General features: G+C 38.8%; 1 long non-coding RNA gene and 1 gene segment (V, D, J or C); both read right to left on the reverse strand.

Moving 5' to 3' along the window:
* Positions 1–2805: 2805 nt before the first annotated feature.
* On the reverse strand, positions 2806–6214 carry LOC309695336 (T cell receptor beta variable 24-1-like). The segment is given in 4 exons: positions 6152–6214; positions 5099–5371; positions 4939–4984; positions 2806–3114 (listed from the first exon to the last, which is right to left on the reverse strand).
* Positions 6215–7873: 1659 nt separating this feature from the next.
* Positions 7874–10337, reverse strand: LOC309695338. Of its 2 annotated transcripts, none has more exons than XR_014273123.1 (5): positions 9656–10337; positions 9394–9511; positions 8567–8839; positions 8365–8450; positions 7874–8230 (listed from the first exon to the last, which is right to left on the reverse strand). It is a non-coding gene; the product is annotated as an uncharacterized lncRNA (long non-coding RNA). The 2 variants fall into 2 exon arrangements; XR_014273124.1 differs by having other exon boundaries at positions 9358–9511.
* Between the last annotated feature and the right edge of the window lie 10104 nt (positions 10338–20441).

Genomic DNA, 20441 nt, shown 5'->3' on the forward strand with positions numbered 1-20441 from the left:
ATATAAAAGGCACTGTTTTTGTTCGCTAGAGTGGGATTTTCACGGCACATTCCGCACCACATCTCTGTGCGTTCATCATTTGTTTGAAGCCAGCTCACCTCCTGCAACCACTTTTCTGAGAATACGCGCTTCTTTTGTGGTTCGGACTCCTGATATTTCTTTGTAGGTGGAGGAACACCAAAGTAATTGCTTAAAGGAGCTTCTTCGACATCTTTAAGAGTTCTAAACAAATGTCTGTCTTCCTCCAGAAAATCTTATGTACCCAAACACGCGTTGCAACTTCTTATCTTGTGCACTCTTTTTATTTTGACAGCGAATGCGCACCTGCGGACCACTTATGTGCAGCCCTGGTTATTTAGCTCGTCATATTGCAGCCACAGAAATTCTTTTGCCCATGAAACCATAAAGCTGCACTTTCTTTTTTTTTTTTTATATATATATTCTTTATTTCTACAATATTACCTCATAAAGATGATTACAGGCATTAATTAACACAGTTTACAAGAGAAAAACGAAACAAAACGAGAAGAAAGAAAGACAGATAGAAAGAAAGAGAAAGAAAAAAAAAGGAAAAAAAATTATATATATATATAAAATAAAAGGAGAAAGCTCTGTCGGGAGTAAACAATTAACTAAATTGGTGGTTTCAAGCTTTAAAGAGAAAATTCGGTTTATAGGTATTAACGTATTGGACCCACTTATCCCAGCACAGATGGAACCAGGCCATCCTGTCATTAACATGAGCTGTTACTTCCTCCATCCTATATATCTCTAACGTAATTTCCCACCATAATGACAAAGTCGGTATGTCTTGCGAGGACCATTTCTTTGTTATACATTTCTTACTTGCAACCAATAAAGCTCTTAACAGACATATGTCATTTTTGGACCAGTTCTGCGGTATACAGCCAAAAAAAATTGTCTTCATATCCTGAGGGAATGTACAGTTAAAAATGCCTTGTAATATACCATGAATGTCTTTCCAGTAAGTCCGTAGCACAGGACAGTCCCACATAATATGGGTGTGATGGGCTCCTTGGTATCCACAGTTTCGCCAGCACACGGGAGGATTCCCATCATAGTGAGCCTTTTGACATGGAGTGATAAAGAACCTTATCAGAGTTTTCCATCCGAACTCCCTCCAGCTTTTGGAGGAAGTACTCCTCCATTGCCATTCCCACATCTGAGTCCATTCTTCCCTAGAAATACACATCCCTCCCTCCTTTTCCCAAGCTGCACTTTCTTTTTGCCTTATAGTCTGATTTGTCATAACTTTTCCGTTTTGTGGTAAGCTTTTCTTTGGCTGTCACTTCTTCACCCTGACCTGTCTTATTTGGCTCAGCAGAACTAAAATATATATCCTGCTGCTTTTACACACACACACACACACACACACACACACACACACACATAACGGTCAGCGATTCTCTGCGCGATCAACCTCTCATATGTTTAAGCTGCGGGAGATTTCACTTGTCATGTTTGCATAGTAAGCTAACGATTGATTAAGACGATGTCAGAGGAATTCGTGCGCAAATGATCGTCACTCACCAATCAGTGCTGTCGCTCTCTATACACAGTTCACGCGATTGCAAAGTGAAAGCAAAAAACAAGCGCAAATTCAAACGCGATTTCAATATGTCACATATTGACAGTGGCTCATCGATGTCAATGACATAATTACCCAGCTACATTTCCGAAAGAATGCAAAAGCATTGACATATATTTTTCCTTCCTATGATAGCCCGACGGGCAGGGCAGAGATAGATTTTGGTAGCCCGACTGGAAAAATCGCTAGCCCCGGGACGTCGGGCTAGCGATTTTGCGAGCCCTGAATTCAATTTCTTGAAAATTTACATTTTTCTCAAACCACACTTAAGGTCATGAGCTGTGGGTAGTGATTGAACGGTATTTACCTTAAAGAAAACTTTTGCAATTTTGTTTTTCTGCATAATGCAGGTCACCAAGTAAACCTTTAATATTGTAATGCCAACAAAGTTCCAGCAACTGCCACATTTTTATTGGAAGATTTAAAAACATCCAAAGACCACAAAAGACCACCAAAGTTTGCACAAGATGCATCAACGTTTTTTGATTTTTAATTTTATCAGAAGTAAATCCATCAAAGCCAGTAAAATCAGTGGCAAAGCTGGCAAATATGAACCACTTTTTTTCTATAGTTTGTCAAAAATCTGTGTTGAGATGGGACCTGTTGAGAACCATCTGCAAGCAGTGCCTGTGCTGTTAATAAGAACGCCATGATCAGTGGTGTGCAGATAAATCGAGTTGAACTAAAATGGAATATTCACCCATATCTAAGCACATAAGAATATCATTAGTCAGTGCCACGGCTTTTTGGTAAATCATGCAACCTCTTTAATGAATATTTAATAGAAAATGCTAATCACCACTTTGTAAAGCCCGCAGGGATAAGACCATTTATTTTGATTAGTGAGATGCAAAGATTAATTTCCCTGTACCACTAAAAGAAACTTAAACTTGGGAGATTTCCTAGTTATTTCCTTTCTGCGTGATGTAATCCTTGTGTTTTAATTCCTGATATGCTCATATTTTCATCCGAATCACCGACAAAAGAGCTGTTGCTTTTAACTTTTATTGTATATTAAATGTGTTATTAGTGGGATGGATAATTAGAATGAACCAACAATAACATCACAGTTGAAAACAGAAACCACAAAAGCAGGTGTCTGAGATCAGTTTATTCCCTATACTTGTGTAAACCACTGATTCAAGGCTGCATAGTTTTTGTAGTGTTCAGAGGAGCTTTTTGTCACTGTGCTTTGCTAGCTGCACAGTAGTACACCGCACTGTGCTCTTTTTGTGCAACTTCGACTATCAGAGAGACGTTCTTTGCTGTATTCCCACTTAAATCTCCTGTGATATTGAAATGATCTTTATATTGTTCTTCATATTTGTCATCTTTGAAGTACAAATGCCCAATGAGTTTCATAGCTGTGTCTCCAGGCTGCTGCTGGTACCAGAGAATCACCCTGTAGTCAGTCTTTTCATGGCTACAGAAAATCTCCACTTTGGATCCAACTTTTGTGATGAACTCAGAGGGAAACTGACGGACCTCAATACCCAGACAGACACCTGAATAGAGAATGAAAACAAATTCAATTGAAATCATAACATAATGCCACATTTAATGAAACCGTCCATGTTCAGATAACCTTGTAGTAAGTAAAGAAGTTATTACCTGTTAGGCAACAGAAAAAGAGAAAATTAATCATGTTCACATTCCTTTGATAACATCAAACTATATGAGCCTAAGAGTTGTAGGATTTTAAATTGCTGGGATATGACTTCAGATCAACTGTGTGACCACATTGAACTAAGACCTAAAAGGAAAGTGAAGCGAACACTATGCTGGCTGGTAGGAGGAGTATAAACAGTTCAAACCCATCAAAATAAATGTTTTGGGTTTTTTTCAGTTTTTGTATTAAGGGGAGGGGTTTTCCTCTGTGTCCATAGTTTGCTGCACTGTAGTACAAGGTGGTGTGCTCAGGTGCCTGTAGGTCGGCTATAAACACAGAAGAATTCTTTGCTTTCCTCAAATCACCATTAATATTAAAATAAATCTTCATACTCATGTTAAACTCACACAGAGGAGAGAAAGCTTAACATACCCCCCACACTCTCTTATGGTAGAAGCAAACATCACATCATTGTTTATTATGAAAATCTTTGTTAAATAAATAAATAATTTTTTATTTATATAGCACCTTTCAAGACAGAATCACAAAGTGCTGCAAGTCATAAAAAGACTTAAAAAGAGAGAATAAAACAGGCAAAAAATTAACCAAAAGCAGTTTTAAAAAGGTGAGTTTTGAGTTGTTTTTTAAAAACTGCTACTGAGTCCGCAGTTCTTAATGCTTGGGGGAGAGAGTTCCACAGTCTAGGGGCCACAGTGGCAAAAGCTCTGTCACCCTTAGTCCTCCTCTTAGTATTTTTTATAGCAAGTAAGCCCTGATCAGATGACCTCAAAGACCTGCTAGGGACATAAGGCTGTAGCAGATCAAAGATGTAGGCAGGTGCCAGTCCGTGCACAGCTCTGTAGGTCAAGACCAGGATCTTAAAATCGACTCTAAATTTAACAGGAAGCCAGTGTAACTGAGATAATAACGGTGTCACATGTGAGTACTTGGAGGATTTTGTCAAAAGCCTAGCTGCAGCGTTTTGCACAAGCTGCAGACGATCCAGAGAACCTTTGCTTAGACACATAAACAGCGAATTACAATAATCCAAGCATGATGAAATAAATGCATGTATAGCAATCTCGAGTTCAGAGCGAGATAAAAGCCTAGCCACATTTCTTAAATGATAAAAACAAGACCGAACTAGAGATTTCACATGCCCGTCCAATGTGAGACTCGAATCAAAGGTGACACCTAAATTCCTGATAGAGGATTTAACATAAAGTGAGAGAGGGCCAAGGGCTTTCACTATCTGCGATAGAAACCTATCAGGGGCGCATATGAGGACTTCGGTTTTCCCCTCGTTGCGTTGGTGTAATGCAAATGTCCAGTGCACTTAATAGCTTGGTCTCCAGGGAATTTCTGCCTTTCTGTAGTTGCAGATGAGCTGCACTGAACTTCCAGCTTCCAGTTTGAATTTAGGCGACAGACACTATCTCCACTTTTAAGATTTGGCTCAAAACTTTTCTTTTTCATAAAGCATATAGTTTGGAGGTTTGTCCTTACCATTGTCACCGAAGCGCTGTTGGGGTTTTTCTCAGTTTATGTTTTTGTTTTGTTTTTATTAGTCTTATTTTGTTATTTTGATTCTTATTTTTACAATATAAAACACCTCTGGGGAACTGTTGTTGTGATTTGGCGCTATATCAAATAATTGAATTAAATGAAACTGAATATTGTTGGCATGATGAGCTCCTGTCTGAACATCTCTGACATTTACCAACTACTGCAGGTGTTGATCGGTATTTCTTGAGCTCCAACGCCACCTACAGGAGGAGATGAAAGTAATTTCTAATATCAGATTAATTGTTGAGCAGTTTTTGTACAGCTTCTCCTACTTCTCACATCACTGTGTTTACTCACAGCACAAAAATACACACCAGTGTCATTCTGCTGCAAATCATTCACAGTTAGAGCCCCATTCTCAATGGCTTCTTTGCTGGCTGAATATTTATTCTCAGGGGCTCCACCATAGTCCGGCTTCCCACCAAACACTGTGTAGACAATGAGCCTCATGGTCTCTCCTGGTCGTTGAATATACCAGTACATCTGGTTGTGGCCCTTATCTTTGTTGTGGCTGCAGTTCATGTGTGCAGCTTTGTTAACATAACTCCATCTGATTTCAGGTTGTTGAAACACATCCTGGGATTGACCTGTAAGAAAAAAATATAATTTAATTCAATAAACAAAATGTTTAGGCGTTAGATGGTGACAAGAAATCTTTAAAGTCCAGGTATCTCTTGATGTACCTTGGAGCCAGAGAGATGAGACAAAAAATACAATGAGGACTTGAGCAATCATAGTGATGCTCTACAATGAGATGAAGCTGACACTGTAAATATTAAAGCCTGCTGTTATTTGTAATGGTAGGTGGAGGTTATAGGTTTTAATTCTCTAAGGACCTCCCATTCCACTACCGGATTATAATCACAAGACCTATGTTGGTTAGAATACAGGTGCAAGTGTCTGTGAGCTGTAAGAGATAAAAACTGGCAATTGGAAGGTTTTTGTATTGAGTATCAGTGATATGTAGCACTGTGGTATCTAGCAGCACAGAAGTACACTGCACTGCTGTTCATGAAGACATCTTTAATTGTCAGTGTGCAGGTCTTGTCTTTATTTGCATTCCCAGAAATTGTCACAGTCACTCCAGGCTCTACAGATGGGCTTGTTGCAAACATGTATCCCAGGAACTGCAGTTGGCCGGTTTTTGTTTGCTTGTACCAGAGGATTTGATTATAGGTGTCTATACTGTGTGAACAAGTGATCTCAGCTGTTTCTTCTAGATTTTTATACATATCAGCTGGATTCTGGTGGACTTGGTCACTGAGTGTGGAACCTGTAAAAATGAATAATCAGCAACCTCACATAAATATAAAATATAGAATCAGAGTAAATCCTGAAAAATTGAAAAGTTAACAAGAGTGCATTACCTGACACCAGGATAATGTTAAAGCTTATGCAGAAGAAAGTGATCATCATGTTGTGTTGCATAATTAAACTCAGGAACAGAGCTGGTATGTCTTCCTTACCATTGTCACCGAAGCGCTGTGTATTCAGTTCTGCTGATTATTCATACACCATTTCTTTAAAACCCTCCCACCAGGAAATTGGGTGGTGTTGCAGTGGATTCTGAAGAGCCACTACACTACAGGCATACTGTCAGCTTATCAAAGGACTTAAAATAGTATCTTTTACTTTGAGTTACACATTTTCAATCTTTGCCAGAACCTTTCTATGAGCTTTCAAGTAAACATACTGTATAGGGACAGTATAAGGTTTTGGCTAACTGTTTTGGCTATATTCACTTTTAATTTTTTCTCTAGCCACACTTATGGCCATGAGCTCTGGGAAGTGAGTGAAATTTATTTGTCTTAAAGAAAAAGATTCTTATGTTTTGCGATATGTTTTTTGCCTTCCTCACTTTCATCTGTATGTCATTCGTCCTCATATTGAAATGTTTCATTGAGAAGCTACCAAATACAAGTTCAACACTAAGTGTTAAACTCTTAACACTGCTTAATCTTTCATGGAATAATTAGGCAACAGGCTCACATGGTCATAAAAATGTTTGCTGGTCAATTGTTCAAATACTTTTTAACCTCTGAAAATTGGGAGCTTTTTATAAGTCTAAAAAGGTGAATGCAGTGTTACCCACTGAATCAGTCAGACATCTTGTTTGTATTAAAATCCACTGTGTTGGTTTACAGAGACACAATTACAAAAATCCAGTCATTGTCCAAATACGTATGGACATGTAGATTTCAGCTGCAACTAAAAATTTTTTTATATATAAATATTCAGTTTAGCTCTTTGTATACCATTATTCTTTACATGAATCATCCACACAATATCTTGTTTTTGACATATTATTATGTATTAAATATGTTATCAGTGTGGCATCATTAGAACAAAATTATATAAAAATCAAAAACCAAAACCACAAAAGCAGGTGTTCTAGATCAGTTTATTCCCTTTCTTATGTCAAACCACTGATGATTTCGGGCTGTGGAGTTTTTGTAGTGTTCAGAGGAGCTTTTTGTCACTGTGTTTCTCTAGCTGCACAGTAGTACACTGCACTGTGCTCTTTTTGTACAACTTTGACTGTCAGTGAGCCATTTTTTGCTGTATTCCCACCCAGATCTCCTGTGATACTGAAATTATCGTTATTTTGGTCTTCAAATGTGACTGCTTTGAAGTTTAAATACCCAATGAGTTTCATAGCTGTCTCTCCGGGTGGCTGCTGGTACCAGAGCATCACCCTGTAGTCAGTCTTTTCATGACTGCAAAAAATCTGCACTTTGGATCCGACATCAGTGATGACCCCAGAGGGAAACTGACGAACCTCAATACCCAGACAGACACCTGAATACAGGGGGGGAAAAAACAAAAACATTTTGTTTAAATCATAAACATTGACACTTTTAGATAATTTTATGTTATGCAAACAAGTTATTACCTGTCAGACACCAGAAGACAAGAAAGGGAATCATCTTTCTATTCCTTTGATTTGTTTTAGAGTTTACTTTTTAATTACTGGGATTCGACTGACTGAGGTTTAAGAGGAAAGTGAAGTGAAAATTATACTGGCAGCATTTAACAACAAGGTGGGGCGAGTGCATTCAGTTTAAAACCATTCGCTTTATTGGGTTTGAGTTTTGGTATTACAGGGAGGGGTTTTCCTCTCAGTGTGCAAAGCTTGCTGCACAGTAATACACTGCACTGTGCTCAGGAGACCTTTAGGTCCACTATAAACAGAGAAGCTTTCTTTGGTTTCTCTCCACTCAAATCTCCACTAATATTAAAATGTGTCTTAAACGATTCCTCGTGCTCTTTGTTGTTGTAATATAAATGTCCAATGCGTTTCAGAGCCTGGTCTCCAGGGGATTTCTGGTACCACTACATGAGCATGTAGTCGGTCTTTTCATGGCTGCAGACCAGCTGGACTTTTTCTCCAGGTCTTCTGAAAACTTCCAAAGGTGTTTGGGAAACTTCAGCACCCAGACAAACGCCTAGAAACAGAGAAAATGAATAATCTACATGGATACCATAAATAATATAAAGTGGGAATGGTGAATGTGATTACAAGTGAGCCAAAACAATCGGCATGATGAGCTTTTGTCACAGAGTGACTTGAACACTTTACCATGCACACTTTTACTGACGCCCTCCTCTTGAAACCAGCTGCTTAAGGTTTTGATGTCAGTATTTCTTGAGCTTCATCGCCACCTACTGGAGGACATGAATATCAAGTCATCTCTAATATCAGATTAATTGTCAGGCAGTTTCTGTACAGCTTCTTTTACTTCTCACATCACTGTGTTTGGTGACAGTGCAAAAATACACACCAGTGTCATTCTGCTGCAAATGATTCACAGTTAGAGCGCCGTTCTCAATGGTTTTTCTACTGGCTGAATATTTAATCTCAGGGGCTCCACCATAGTCCGGCTTCCCACCAAACACCGTGTAGACAATGAGCCTCATGGTCTCTCCTGGTCGTTGAATATACCAGTACATCTGGAGGTGGCCCTTATCTTTGTTGTGGCTGCAGTTCATGTGTGCAGCTTTGTTAACATAACTCCATCTGATTTCAGGTTGTTGAAACACATCCTGGGATTGACCTGTAAGAATAAAATACAATTTGATAATAATAATTTTCTGATTAAAAGAAAGAAGGCCCTCTTTTATCACATATCTTAAAATGTTCATGTACCTGAAGCCACAGGGATTAGACTAAAAATATGGTGACTACTATAGCAATCATTGTTATATTCTACAGTGAGATACAGGTAACACTGTCAGTAAGAAGCCTGTATAATGATAGGTAGCAATTAAAAGCTTTACTTCACATTAAGGACCTCCCATTTAAATGTTTCGTTCTAACCAGAAGACCAATGTTGGTTAGGATACAGGTGCAAGGGGCTGTGGGCTGTAAGGGAGAAACTGCCAATTGCAAGGTTTTTGTATTGTGACTCAGTGATATGTAGCACTGTGGTAACTAGCTGCACAGAAATACACTGCACTGCTATTGAAGTCGAGTCTTTTAATTGTTAATGTGCAGGTCTGGTCTTTATTTGCACTCCCATCTATTGACACGTTAAATCCGGTCTCTGGAAGTCCTCTGTTTGCTACCATGTACCCCAGGAGCTGCAGCTGGCTATTTGATTGCTTGTACCAGAGGATTCGGTTGTGGTTGTCGTCGATACTCTGCAAACATTGAATTTTGGCTATATCTTCAGATGTTTTGTACATGTCAGCTGGTTCCTGGTGGACGCGGTCGCTAGGAGAGAGACCTGTTAAAAAAAAATCGGAAAAGAAAATACACAAGACTTAATTCAATGCAATAAGTTAAAATACTGTGTTTTTAGCATGTTTAGAGAATTGCTTTATTAGTCAAAAATATTAATATATTTTATAAATTTCAAAAATGTCATTACCTGAAACCAGTATGGTGTTAAAAGTAGTGCTTAGCAATAAGAAAAACATTTTGTGTTTTCTAAATGTTAGTTGAAAAATAAGAGACTACAGTGTTGTTCTTATAGTCTTTTTATCCTTTAGTTCATAAACATTTATACTGGTAATTTCCAGCCTCCTTTCAAGTCAAGCTGCCTATCAGCACACAGACATGAACTCATGAAATGGGTGGGCCCGGATAAATCTCCTCTTAATGTTACAATCAAGTCAGCTACTGTGGGGCTGTACTGCCACCTTATGAAAGGAAACGATATAACTGGCTTTAAGCTTGCCTGTCATGGAGTTTCATGCAGACATGGAAACCACTATAAGGTTTTTGTATTGAGGATCCGTGATATGTAGCACTGTGGTATCTAGCAGCACAGAAGTACACAGCACCACTGTTCAGGGTGACATGTTTAACAGTTAATGTGCAGGTTTTGTCTTTATCTGCACTCCCAGTTATTGACACGTTCACTCCGGTCTCTACATTTGCCATGCTTGTGTACAAGCGTCCCAGGAACTGTAGCTGCTTGTTCTTTAACTGCTTGTACCAAAGGATTTGATCATAGCTGTCTATTCTGTGTGAACAGTAGATTTCGGCTGTATCTGTGGAATTTATATAAATATCAGCTGGTCTCTGGTGGACTTTGTCACTGAGAGAGGAGCCTGTGGGGAAAGAAACAAGAAAGAATTAGACCAAAAAAGGAGCATTGAGGCTGCCAAGATGCAAAGCCAAATTTAAAAAAACATTTTAAAAAATTGGATGAAGTAATACTTAAACTGCACATTTACAAGATTGTAGTAAACACTGTTTAATACCTGAAACCAGAAAACATTTTAAAATAATGGAAAGAAATAAGATGATCATTTTGACTCCTGGCTTGAATTAGAGGCAATCAGATACAGCAAATTGTAGCAGTTGCAATATTTATAACCTCCTGTCTGAGTAAGCATTCCCCAGCAATTTTGTGGGTGGTGTCAATATGCATCCTCCTCCACCTAAACATATGCTTTACATTCGCAATACAAATGAATATATTCCAGATATTGCAAAACAGGTGCATGGGCTTGTGAGCTGTGACATAGAGATCAAATAAAATATGATTGAGAGGTTTTTGTATTGTGGATCAGTGATATGTAGCACTGTGGAATCTAGCAGCACAGAAGTACACAGCACTGCTGTTCAGGGTGAGATCTTTAATAGTCAACGTGCAGGTCTGGTCTTTATTTGCATTTCCAATTATTGTCACATTTGCCCCAGTCTCTGGACTTCCTAGGTTTCCTACTATGTACCCCAGGTACTGTAGATGGCCTTTTATTTTCTTGTACCAGAGGATTCGATCATAGTTGTCTATACTGTGTGAACAGGTGATGTCTGCTCTTTGTCCTTGTTCTTTATACATATCAGCTGGATTCTGGTAAACCTGGTCACTGAGTGAGGAACCTGTGAAACAAAAAATGTTAACAGAAAATGTAAAACATAGTAACATGAGAGAGAATCTTCAAAAAATGGAAAAGTAAAAAGAGCTCATTACCTGACACCAGGATCATTTTAAAGCTCATACAGAACAAAAAGATGATCATTTTTGGTTGCACACAGATTCATGGATTTATGTTGCCTGCGTTATTGCTTCTTTACTTTTGTAGCTGTAGCTTCTGTAACACTGATATCTCATATCTGAATTAACCCCTCCCTTTTGGAAATCAACTTCTTTTAGGTGGGCAATGTATTCTGAACAGCCACAACCTGTTGACATACTGCCACCTAATGACAGGACTCAAAATAACAACAACCCAGAAACACCTGGTGTAGTAGATTGCTATTTTTCAGCACCTGCTGGAAAGCTGATGGCAAAGCTTTGTAAGCTCTCCAATAGTGTTTCTAAATTTTCTATTACAATTTTCTCTTCTTTCTTTGTCAGTGGAGGCCTGAACAGTAGAACGATATGGCAAAAGGTTCTGAAATTTGCGACAGTGTTTGACTCTTTTCACCAAGTTTCATGCATAAACCTCAAGTAACACCAGTGGGTCAAAGTTATACATCTTTGAGCCATATGCATACATTTTAAACATGCATCAAAGTAGTTGCCATATATCATTTTCCACCGTATTGCATTTTTCACCATATACAGTTTTGTTTTGAAAAAATACTTTTTTTTTTAGTATCCACAAAGATTTGTGTCATTTTAATAACTGTGATGTACGGTATAAAAACACACCATATTAACTTTTGAAATGTTTGGCCTAAAGAAAAATCATTCTTGTACGGGTTAGTTCATTACGTGGTGCCATAATGCACTCTTCTCTTCCTGAACTGTCACTATACTAAAGTTCTGCTGCTACCTGTAGAAGTAGTCAAAGTACCGTAATACTTGACCTGAACTACACTCCAAAACCTTGGTTATCCAGTAGAATATTTATATTTTTCATCTATGTTCCTAAGCACTCTGATTAGCTGTTTAAATGAAGTTAGAAGGTCGGATAGTATGTTAAGAGACGGGGTATCCAACATCTTGTTGTAGGATAAGTGGAAAAGAATGGGTGGGTGTGTGGATGCCAATCATTCTGTCTGGATTCAGAGAAATGCCCTGGACAGGTCACCAGTCTGTCACAGGACTAACACAGAGAAACAGATAACCGTTCATAGTCACATTCGCACCTATGGGCAATTTAGAACCCCCAGTTAACATAGCCCTGCTAATTGCATGTCTTTGGACTGTGGGAGAAAGCACGAGTACCTGGGGGGAATGTGGACTTTTCATGTTTTCCCCATGTGTTGGCATAAGTTAATTTAAGTGAGCAGAGTGACGAGTACAGATGACCATTTTAATGGACAGTACCTCTAATTAAGAACAGAGCTAAAGAGGGCTTGATCAGACCAATTGTGATCAATAATTGTGCTCTGACAAACCTAAATTTAAGAAACAAGCGTGTGTGTGTGTGTGTGTGTGTGTGTGTGTGTGTGTGTGTGTGTGTGTGAGAGAGCTGGTAGTTGAGAAGCTGAAGACCTTCATATGATCCTCTGATGTGTAGTTGTACTTGAGGTCCCCCTACAGTACAGGGAATAATTGCAACACTTGTGCCAACCATTCAGTGGGGTTTTTGTTCAGCTTTCACATGAGTCTGTATCACTGTGCTTACTGACGGCACAGAAATACCAGCCGCTGTCCTTTGGCTCCAGGTCCTTCACTGTAAATGTCCCATCATGAACCTCAGTCTTTGTGGCTGAGTATTTCTCTTTGCTGAATTTTCCAAAGTCGTGATCGTATTTTTTGGCTGTTGTTGTGAACACAATCAGTTCCATATTTTCTCCTGGCAGCTGTCTGTACCAGTACATCTGGATATAGTTAGCATCCTTGGTATGGCTGCAGTCCATTGTTGCATTATTACCCTGTTGTTCCCACAGCATGGGAGTTTGTTTGACATCCTTGGCATCAGTTAGACCTGTGTGTGTAGAACAATTCGGTTAATAATGAACATTTTTAAGTATAAAACTTTAAACCATAATCACTTGTTTCTGCCATCTCTAAAATAAGAAACACCATAAATGAGATTTTACTCAACTCACCTTTGATCCAAAGCAGAAATATCAAAAAAGTGAGGTGACCATATATGAAAATGTCCATGTTGTAGACGATAGGAACACATGAATAAATGACAGTTTGAATTTATGTTGATATCAAGAGTTTCAGGTGGGCGTGTCACTGCTTTGTGGGGAGCTCTGTGATCCTGTTATCTTCGGTTTCACCACTGACAGTTGTATTTGTGGTACTTGACATCCCCCTGCAGTCCATGATGTCTCTGTGTCTCTATGTTAGCCCTTCCAAAGCATAACAACCTGTCCAGTGTGTGCCCCACCTCTCATCCTGTGACCCAGAATAGGATAAGTACAAAACGGATTAATGGAAAAAGTTCATTGGGAAACACCTGATACACACAGCAAATGGATGAAACAATATGAGGAGGGATCGTTTAACCATTATGTCGATGCTGTTTCAGATGGTTTCATGAAGTACAACTGTTGATTACCACTTTTAATGATACTAGATAAAGGCTAAAGAAGACAGATTACAAGAGGCTTTGCATTTTTATGATCGTTGTTTCAACATTTATATGGCTGACTGTGAAAATCTTGACAGAAAAATGGGTACGGCTTGATTGCAGGAAGAAAAATTATGTGTCTGGCTTTATTCATAGATTAACATTAATGCTCTAATTCTTCCAGCGATTGAAGCAACTATTAATATTTGAAAAGAGCCACCAATGTGATTTCAAAGGGGATGAAAATTAGCTTCAAGCTTTCAGTATTTTTTTTCCAAGGCTAGATTCAGTTGCATACTGGCTGCAGGTGTTCAGATATTAATCTCTCTGCAGAGACATTAAGAGAGGTTTTTGTATTGCCTTTAGTGGAATCTGTAGTACCGTGCTGGCAGCACAGAAATACACAGCACTGTCAGTCACTGACACATTAGAAATGGTCAGGTTTGAATGTTTTCTGCCATCTCCATTAAAGCTGATTTTCCCTTTCACATCATCCTCGGGGATTGGGGAGTTTACATTTAGGTATCCGAGGAACTTTAGAGCTCTGTGTTTGTCTTGTTTATACCAGAGAATCCTATTAAAAGACGACACACTGTGTGAACAGTGGATCTCACTGGATACAGATTGACCAACTTTCTTAATGATGGAAGGAGGTGTTTGCTGGACCGTGTAGGTGCTAGAAACTCCTGTTGGGGGGGAAGAAAAACATGTGATTTTTAAAAGGTGAAATTACCAGATATGGGGAATTTTTCTCATGTTAGAATACTCACCATACTTCCCTATGAGCTGAAAGAAATAGATAAAGAAGACTGTGGACATCATGTTGAATATAGACCCTCCTTTGCTGTCCTGTGGAGTTCATCACAGTTAAAATATGACAGATGTGAAACCAAAGCTTTCACTTTATCAGTATGCTATGTAGATACTGTGGCATTTGGGCGTATGCAAAATGTTTGTTACATTAGTTTATTTGCTGACATTTGTCTCCCCCTGTGGGTGTGAAATATATCATCTTTGTCATCAGCAAATACAGATTTTTATGAAGTGGGACTGTCTTTGAGTGAAATATGTTTTGCTTGTTTTACTTTGCTTTTTTTAACATAATGGTTGGTAGTAATTTCTGTGTGTGTGTGTGTGTGTGTGTGTGTGTGTGTGTGTGTGTGTGTGTGTGTGTGTGTGTGTGTGTGTGTGTGTGTGTGTGTGTGTGTGGTTCTGTATGTCATATCAGTAACCAGCCATTTAAAACTAACTAAATCTATCTTTCTTTATTTCACTGATTCATTTTGTTTGTATCTACTGAATGACTTAATCACCCTGCGAATGTGAGTTTATAATCTTCTATGAATGGTTTTTCATGTGGTCATGTATGTGGAAGGTTCATATATGCAGCTTTATGATAAAAAAAAATAATGGTTTAGTCCATGGATTTGTTTTTTGATTTACAGAGATTTCTTTGAACATTATTGCAGTTAGTCATGGCACTGCAGCCCATGACGCACCGCAGAGAAATGCAAGCCTGCTTTAAGAGACAGTCTTTTCAGTTACAGTTGCAACACTAGTAGTAGTCTATCTTAACAACTATACCGTAATAGTAAAGCTGAAAAGCAGCCACAGTCTCTAAGTGGCATTAAAAATAATGAGTCTAAAGTTCCCTGTGTGTGAGATTATCTTCTGCTTCCTGACACCAGCAGTGCAGGATTATTTCAAGTGTCTAAATCACTTGTTTGACTGTGTTGACTTACAGCACAGAATTGCACTGTTCTCTTCGTCCAGCACCTTCTCCACTGTCAGAGATCCAGTTTGAATGTCACTCTTTGTTGCTGAACATTTGTCCTCATGAGGCCTCCTTCATATTTTTGCAGGAGATTTAGAGACGTGAAAAGAACATACCTCATTCCCTCACATGGCAGTTTTTTAAATCTGAGCAGGTTAAAAACTATCAAGCTTCCTTTGAATGAAGATGGAATAATAAGCATGCATTCAGTAGTTTGACTGTAAGTGAGTAGTAAAGATCAAAACTTCCAGTGAAGAACATTTTTATTTTATTGTGTTCTGGGGATCTTAAACTTAAGAGACCAGAGTCTCTGTTAGTGTGTGTGAGATGGTAGTTGGGAAGTTGAAGACCTTCATATGATCCTCTGATCTGTAGTTGTACTTGAGGTCCCCCTACAGTACAGGGAATAATTGCAACACTTGTGCCAACCATTCAGTGAGGTTTTTGTTCAGCTTTCACATGAGTCTGTATCACTGTGCTCACTGACGGCACAGAAATACCAGCCGCTGTCTTTTGGCTCCAGGTCCTTCACTGTAAATGTCCCATCACGAGCCTCAGTCTTTGTGGCTGAGTATTTCTCTTTGCTGAATTTTCCAAAGTCATGATCGTATTTTTTGGCTGTTGTTGTGAACACAATCAGTTCCATATTTTCTCCTGGCAGCTGTCTGTACCAGTACATCTGGAAATGGTTAGCATCCTTGGTATGGCTGCAGTCCATTGTTGCATTATTACCCTGTTGTTCCCACAGCATGGGAGTTTGTTTGACATCCTTGGCATCAATTAGACCTGTGTGTGTAGAACAATTCGGTTAATAATGAACATTTTTAGGTATAAAACTTTAAACCATAATCACTTGTTTCTGCAATCGCTAAAATAAGGAGAGAAAAAAAAGAAATTTAACTCAACTCACCTTTGATCCAAAGCAGAAATATCAAAAAGCTGAGGTGACCATATATGAAAATGTCCATGTTGTAGACGATAGGAACACATGAATAAATGATAGTTTGAATTTATGTTGATATCAAGAGTTTCAGGTGGGCGTGTCACTGCTTTGTGGGGAGCTCTGTGATCCTGTTACCTTCGGTTTCACCACTGACAGTTGTATTTGTGGTACTTGACATCCCCCTGCAGTCCATGATGTCTCTGTGTCTCTATGTTAGCCCTGCCACAGCATGACAACCTGTCCAGTGTGTGCCCCACCTCTCATCCTGTGACCCGGAATAGGATAAGTACGACAGAACGGATTAATGGAAGATGATCGTTGTTTCAACATGTTAGAAAAATGATTACGGCTTGATTTCAGGAAATAGAATTATGTGTTTGGCTTTAATCATAGATCAAAATTAATGCTCTAATTCTTCCAGTTATTCTTGCAACTAATATTTGAAAAGAGCCACCAATGTGACTTCAAAGGGGATGAAAATTAGCTTGAAACATTTAGTAACTTTTTTCCAAGGCTAGATTCAGTTGCATACTGGCTGCAGGTGTTCAGATATTAATCTCTCTGCAGAGACATTAAGAGAGGTTTTTGTATTGCCTTTAGTGGAATCTGTAGTACCGTGCTGGCAGCACAGAAATACACAGCACTGTCAGTCACTGAAACATTAGAAATGGTCAGGTTTGAATGTTTTCTGGCATTTCCATTAAAGCTGATTTTCCCTTTCACATCATCCTCAGGGTTTGGATATCCCTCATTTAGGTATCCGAGGAACTTTAGAGCTCTGTGTTCGTCTTGTTTATACCAGAGAATGCGATCAAAAGTTGACACATCATGTGAACAGTGGATCTCACTGGAAACAGATTGACCAACTTTCTTAATGATGGAAGGAGGTGTTTGCAGGACATGGTAGGTGCTAGAAACTCCTGTGGGGACACAAAAATAACACATGATTTTTAAGAAATGAAATTATCAGCTGTGTGAGGATTTCCTGGTCGTAGAATACTCACCATTATCCCCCATCAGCTGAAAGAAAAAGAGAATTAAGACTGTGGAGATCATTCTGAACATAGACCCTATAGTACAACACAGTTAACACATGACTGATATGAAATCAAAGCACTGACTTTATCAACATGCAGACAGCTGATCTGTGATATTTGGGCGTGTACAATGTCTTTAAGTACTTTCATTTCATTAGCTGACTTTTGTCACCCCCTGTAGCTGGGAGAAATGATATCAGTGCCCTCAGCAAATACTGATTTGTATGAAGCTGGGCCATTTATAAGTGAATTTGAGTGCACTTGTCTCCATTAAAGCTGATTTTCCCTTTCACATCATCCTCAGGGTTTGGGGAGTTTACATTTAGGTATCCGAGGAACTTTAGAGCTTTGTGTTTGTCTTGTTTATACCAGAGAATCTGATTAAAAGATGACACATTGTGTGAACAGTGGATCTCACTGGATACAGATTGACCAACTTTCTTAATGATGGAAGGAGGTGTTTGCAGGACAGTGTAGGTGCTAGAAACTCCTGTGGGGGGAAAAAAGAAAAACGTATGATTTTTTTCAAAAAGAAATTACCAGCTGTGTGGAAATTTCCTGAAGTTAGTATACTCACCATACTTCCCTATGAGCTGAAAGAAATAGATCAAGAAGACTGTGAACATCATGTTGAATATAGACCCTTCCTTTTCTGTTCTGTGGAGTTCATCACAGTTAAAATATGACAGATGTGAAACCAAAGCTTTCACTTTATCAGCATGCTATATAGATATTGTGGCATTTGGGCGTATGCAAAATGTTTGTGACATTATTCATTTGCTGACATTTGTCTCCCCCTGTGGGTGTGAAATATATCATCTTTGTTATCAGCAAATACAGATTTTTACGAAGTTGGGCTCTCTTTAAGTGAAATATGTTTTGGGGTTTTATTTGTTTGTTTTGTTTTTAACATAATGGTTGGTAGTAAATTCAGTGTGTGTACAGTCATGTGAGAAAATTAGGACACCCCATTAAATAATCAGCTCTTTATTATGAACCAATCGTGATTTTAGGTATTACTGGAAAAGAAAGTGGCGTAATTGCAATTAAACAACAAAAATGAACATTTTGTGAAACATGAAAAAAAAAAAAAGATATAATCAAAAATGTTTATTTCAATGGAGGAAAAAGTTAGAACACCCTACCCCCCTAATAACTAGTGTTGCTTCCTGTGGCTGACTTAACTTCAGCGAGACGCCTTTTGTAGCCTTTTACCAGTCTCTGACATCGATCAGAAGAAGGATTGCCCCACTCCTCAATGCAGAATTCCTTCAGCTGTGAGATGTTTGAGGGTTTTCTGCCATGTACAGCCAGTTTCAAGTCACCCCACTGAATCTCAATGGGGGTTAAGATCAGGGCTTTGACTTGGCCATTCCAGGACTCTCCACTTCTTAGTTTTTAGCCAGTCCTTGGTGGATTTGCTGGAATGCTTTGGTTCATTGTCATGTTGCAGTGTCCAGTTCTGCTTCGGCTTTAATTTTTTAACAGATGGTTTCACATGTTCTTCAAGCACCCTCTGATACACAGCAGAATTCATGATGGATTCTATGATGGTGAGCTGGCCAGGTACTGCTGCAGCAAAGCATCCCCAAACTAGGATACTGTCACCTCCATGCTTCACAGTTGTTATGAGGTTCTTTTCTTGGAAGGCTGTATTTGGTTTACGCCAAACATGTCTACTGTTCTGGTGTCCAAATAATTCAATTTTAGACTCATCTGTCCAAAGAACATTATTCCAGAAGTCATGGTCTTTGTCTGTGTTCGCTCTGGCAAACTTCAGTCTGGCCTTAACCTTTGCTCTCTAAGAAAAATATTTCCTCCTTGCACACCTCCCGTGAAAGTCAAACTTGTGTAGTCTCTTTATGATAGTAGAGTCATGCACTTTCACATCAATGGTAGCCAGAGCCTGCTGTAGTTCCCGTGATGACGTTTTAGGATTTTTGATGACTTCTTTGAGGATCTTGCCGTCTGCTCTGGGGGTGAATTTGCTTGGACGGCCAGACCTGGGCGTGGTAGCAGTTGTTTTGAATGTCCTCCACTTGTAAACAATTTTCCGGATGGATGGAATGGCTGATGTCAAATTCTTTTGAGATCTTTTTAAGTCCCTTACCAGACTCACAAGCAGCCAGAATCTTCTTTCTGAGGGTATCACACAGCTCTTTAGATCTCATCATGGCGCTCACTTCAACACTTCAACAGTCAGGAGCACACTAAACTAAATCTGAGGTTTAAATAAGGCAAGGCTCCTTTAAAATGCTGGTTAACGATGTACTGATCATGTGCACCTGATGTGATACACCTGTGTGTGAATTTAACCATTTTAAGTGGGATAATATGTGGGGGTGTCCTAATTTATTCCTCACCAAAAATTGCATTCTTTTTAAATTACATTTCACATGAAGTTTAAAAAGGCTTTTCTTATTGTTTTTAATTGTTTAGTTATATTATTTGAATCCCTCAGTATCATTAAAATTGGTATTAAATATCCATATGGCCAAATATATTTTAAAATATACAGGCTTTCATAGGGTGTCCTAATTTTCTCACATGACTGTATATCGTTCTGTATGTCATATCATTAACCGGTCATTTAAACCTGTAACTAAATGTATCTTTCTTTATTTTATTGATTAATTATGTTTGTATCCACTGAATGAGTTAATCAGCCTGTGAATATGAGCTTATAATTTTCTGTGAATGGTTTTTCATGCGGTCATGTATGTGGAAGGCTCGTTGTACTTGAGGTCCCCCTACAGTACAGGAAATAATTGCAACACTTGTGCCAACCATTCAGTGGGGTTTTTGTTCAGCTTTCACATGAGTCTGTATCACTGTGCTCACTGACGGCACAGAAATACCAGCCGCTGTCTTTTGGCTCCAGGTCCTTCACTGTAAATGTCCCATCGCGAGCCTCAGTCTTTGTGGCTGAGTATTTCTCTTTGCTGAATTTTCCAAAGTCGTGATCGTATTTT

This window comes from Aulonocara stuartgranti (genome assembly GCF_965226115.1).
Source record: "Aulonocara stuartgranti genome assembly, chromosome: 19".
NCBI classification, from domain to species: domain Eukaryota; kingdom Metazoa; phylum Chordata; class Actinopteri; order Cichliformes; family Cichlidae; genus Aulonocara; species Aulonocara stuartgranti.